Below are 4,983 nucleotides of genomic sequence, written 5' to 3' on the forward strand. Positions count from 1 at the left end.
TTCATGAGCAAGGGTTACAAGAAGGGGACTGGATGCTGCTGCGAAACCTGGGGCTAACTGGGAGACACAAAATTGCTGATTACAGTGGTGCGACAACTGGGAGATCTCCCAGTATACGAGATCTCCCCGGAGTCTGGACCGGGTCGAAGTCGTGTGGTCCACCGGAACCTCCTCCTGCTGCCTATTGGCGAATTTGTGGGGCCCCCTCCACCTGAGAGCGAGCCGCAAGAAGAGAGGCCTAGGTCTCCCTGTAGGAGGAGGCCTCATACCACCCAGCTGGCAGTTGTACCTGCAACTCCCCCGGAGGACTCTGACTCTGACTGGTGGTACCCTACTGACTTTCACCCGAGCTTAGGACCTGCTACTCAGGGCAAAGGGGAGAAAGGGACTGCTGCTCGTGGGGCCCTGCCTGGTAAGACCGAAGGAGAAAACATCCCCACGCCTTTACCTGCCAGTGGGGCAGACTCCTTGAGTGAGAGGGAACCTGAGTTGCTGGGGCCCCCGCAGAGTCCTGCCCCAGACCACACCCCATGGCCAAGGCGAGAGCTTCAGCCAGTCCGCCGCTTCACTTATGATGCCCCGGGGGTGCCAGGGGAGGTCCCCATCGCTGCCCCATGGGTCCAGTAGTCCCCCAGGCTGAGGCCTGCACTTCACCGGGGATGGTGAAGGGTTCCACAGGGGAGGATGTGACAGGCTAGCTGGCAGTGACCTAGCCCAGGGATTTTGAAAGGGCAAAAGATGATTGGAGGAATTGGGATTCCCTTTCCTCACCAATCAGGCCCCAGAGACTTGCCCCTCGTGTCCCCTGATTGGCCCCTTGGGTCACCTGGAGGGAGATAAAAGGGGCAGCATAGCTGACTCAGGGGGCAGACCAGCGAGAGACCACGAGGAACGAGTTTCAAAGAGCTGAGCCAGTGGGGTGGAAGCAGTTGCCCCAGAAGAGCCTGAAGCAGCAGGACCTGCAGGCAGTAGTTGGACCCTCAGCAGCACGGCATGTGGCTGGCAGGAGAGGCTTCCTACTGGGCTCCAGGATCCCCTACGAGAGGCTGTGGCCAGCAGCAGAGGCTTCCTGTTTCAGCAAGGATCTGAGCAGCGACCTGAGGGGTTCCTAGCTTGGCTTCCAGCTCCTCCAATCAGAGACCAGGCAGGTCAACGTGAGGCCAGGTCTCCAGGAAGGTCAAGACCCCTAGCAGCTTGGCACAACAATAGCTCTGGTGGCTGTGTGGCAGTGTTCCTGCCTACCTTCCTGTTTCAGCAAGGATCTGAGCAGCGACCTGAGGGGTTCCTAGCTTGGCTTCCAGCTCCTCCAATCAGAGACCAGGCAGGTCAACGTGAGGCCAGGTCTCCAGGAAGGTCAAGACCCCTAGCAGCTTGGCACAACAATAGCTCTGGTGGCTGTGTGGCAGTGTTCCTGCCTACCTCATGAGAGATCTAAGTTCAAGTCCCAGCTTTGGTGACCTGGGGTGAGTGAGCTAACAAGGAGGAATTTCTCTTGCAGTGGAAAGGGGCCATTGTGTTTTCTCCCCCTCCAGGTACCTAGGCCCTATATTTCTTTGTCCTTTGACATTTTGTATTTTGTGCCTTCTTATATTTCCCCAACCAGTGTTGTTTGCTCTACTGTTTGTTTTATATTTTGTTAACCCTGTCTTTTGTCAATGATTGTAAGTGTCTAACCTTTGTTGAATCCTGCCCCTTGGGGCATTGTAGTGTCCACTATACCCCCTGATTATGCCTGTTAGGTTCCCAGTATTGTTCCCTCATTAAATGGTATATGGTTAAGTCCCCAGTGGTGGTCTGGCTCTGCTCTATGGGGGGAGGAGAGTCCCTACACCTCCCACAGCGCTTGTGCACCTGCTTTGATCCCTTCAATTGGAGAGGGGGTACCTTTTGGAGTACCCCCCAGGTTACAGGACCATCTTATTTAGGTAGGAGACAAGCTTTTGGGCTTCAAATGCCCTTCGTCAGGTGTGGAATGCAACATGTACAAGTTTGATGTGAACCATTATCATAAATAATTAAGTGATGAATAACTGTCAAAAAAGAAAAAAGAAAAAGCTAAAAGCATCTTTGGGGATGTATAACCCTTGCTTTGGTACAGCACAAATTTTGATAGGCCTCATCCCCGCATGTCCAAACTTCTTAATGCTCAGTACTCCAAATTGGGATTACATTTTAACCAAAGAGCTCATCTCCTATTTTGCCACCTCATATTTAGGCCAAATTTTCAATCATACTCTGCACCCAGAAGCTGCTTCTGTCACACACTTCTGGGCAGACTTTTCAAAAGGCTTAGCAAGTAATATGCACAGATAGGTAAAAAATGCAGCCACTTGTTGTGGTGTCTAAACGGGAAAGTGAGTTCTTTTGAACCCTAGTGTGGCTACTGAGTACTTATAAAAGCTGACACCAGCATTCATAGTGGATATCCTAATTCATAAACATAAAACTGTCTTACTTAAAAACTTATAAACTTGCCTCAGATAATATGTGTGTGTGTGTGTGTATATCCAAGGCAAGTTTATAAGTTTTTAAGTAACACAGTTTTATGTAAAATTGTCCAAAGGTACATTTTAGAAAACCAGGAATACTGCAATAATGTATCCATGGAATTGTGCCACTGCACCTGAGGAATTTGAATAAAGGAATACTGCAAATATATACATACACACACCAGGATATAAAAATATTCCATACAAGTATTAACTGATTTTATTCCCTTTGGTTTTTTACTTTTAAGAGATCCATTTTTACAAAACTGATGGTCCAAACTTTTATCTAGTATTTACCATCAATTTTTTTTTAAATTTTTGCCTTTTCATTTTCAAAATGCCAGTTTTTCTAAAGGAAATTTTAATTTGAAATAGCTGTTAGAAGAATGCATGATTTGGATTCTTTAACCCATGATCTGGTAAGATGATTGATCTCCTGCTGGACTAAAATCCATGGTGAAGGGAAATTTTTTTGTCTTGCAGTTTTTGTAATTTTTTTCTAGGTTTTCTTTAAGATCAGGTAGCATGGGAGGGAGCCTCCCCCCCCAACAATGCTAAATAAAAAATAAATTTGAAATAGTCAAACAAAATATTTGAAAAGAAAAATACAGTGCATTTTTTTTTTATTTTTCCCCCTTCATTTTTGAACAGCTATGTAGATCATATTGACTGTGCCAGGCTTTATAGATTGTAGAGCCAGATTAAATGACAGACAACAGTTCAGTCTGATAATCTCCAAAACAAATGTCACAGGACTTCCATTTAATTGTTGGTTCAACCAGAACATATCTTTTTAGAAAAGCAGCCAATCTTCATTTAAAAATTGCAAGTGGTAGAGAATCAGACCCCTTCTGAGTCTTTCCAGTCATTCATTACCCTCACTGTTACATATTTGAGCTTTCATCCTTGTCTGTTATATGTTTTCATATATATATATATATATATATAACCTCAGTATTTGCAGTATTCCTTTAATCTTTCCTATATAAACAGTGAGGTAATTTTTTCTATGGCAGATATGGATCACTCAAAACCTGTAACAGAATTGTTTTGCCATAAAGCTGCATTAGCTTTTTCAGACAATAACAAGGAAACTATTTCCTGCTACCACTCTCAATTCTGAAAAACCAACAACTTTTGTGTGATGCCACTCTTCTAACCCTATGGTAAAATAAAAAATAAGATACACTGCTTAACTTTCAGTACAGGAAGTACACAGCAATTTTGGTGCAGTTTTTCAAACCCATACAAAGGTTTCTGTAATTTTAAGAGTGATGATTCAGCATTTCCAACATAAAAAATGTTGACAAATCAGTTGACATCTCAGTTTATATCTACTAATTAAATGGGTTTTTATTGCACATTGTACATATGTTTTTGCTTATGTAAATTAACAAATTAATCAGGTCAGTAACAAATAGCAACAATAATAAAGAGTAAGAGGACACTTGTGGATTAGAGGCAAATATAAAAGAGAGTATAGTAGTTCACAGCAGGATTCAGTTTAGAAGCCTACCCTTGGGGGAAGTAGAACAGGATTTGCACATCTATTTGAAAAAGGCAAAAAATTATAGTGAAAGTGTCAGGACAGTTAGCTATAGGAAGTATATAACACTCAACTTACAGGTTTCTCCTAATGGGGTCTTCCATAATGCTTGTCATTGTGACAGTAGTAGGCATGAGAGCTAATTGGTCAGGTCAGTCTCCCCTTTTGGTGCTGACTTAGAATTACCTGGAGTTCCTCTGTGAACCTGCGGATGAGACTGATGAGGGTGCGGTATTGAGATCCATACCAACTCATCTGGCTGGAACTTGGGTTTCCAAGGTGGGGGTTTCTGGACATTAGCTTCATCCCATAAAGGTTTAGCGGTGTTCAGCGAGATGAGCACATCATGATTGAACTTGGTCCAGTTTTTAAACGTCCCTCCTCCTCTGAGGCGAAGTTGCTTCTTGTATAGGCCTATGTGTCTTTCTACCACGCCATTGGACTGTGGGTGGTATGGCAGATGAAGATGCCATGCTACGTTGTGAAGACAAGCAAATTTATTCAGAGCATTAGAGTTAAACGGGGGTCCCCCATCAGACTGAATCTCATGAGGAGGTTGCCAGGCGGCAAATACCGCAGTCAAGGCCGCAATCACAGCAGTGGCGTTGCTCTTCCGTAAGGGAATGACCTGCAACTGTCTGGTTCCCAAATCGACGACAACTAGTCCTTTATTTGGTGGTTTAGACCCTGGGAGGGGTCCTAGCAGATCTACTTGCCAAACTTTTCCTGCCTGGAACTGCGAAGAGTCAAAAGCTCCGATCTGATGTTTGGTTTTATGACACTTTTCTTTAGCACATATCTCACAAGCCTGAGCTACCTTTTCCCAATCACGCCGAGCTCCGTATGAAGCCAGCTCCATAATGGTTCGGGACCAACGTTGGTGGCAAACTCGTGGTCCTGGGTGACCCCAATTTTCGTGAAGCCACGCGAGAAACGGATTTACTTCAG

Source organism: Alligator sinensis, unplaced genomic scaffold (assembly GCF_000455745.1).
Source record: "Alligator sinensis unplaced genomic scaffold, ASM45574v1 scaffold343_1, whole genome shotgun sequence".
In the NCBI taxonomy this organism is placed as follows: Eukaryota; Metazoa; Chordata; order Crocodylia; family Alligatoridae; genus Alligator; species Alligator sinensis.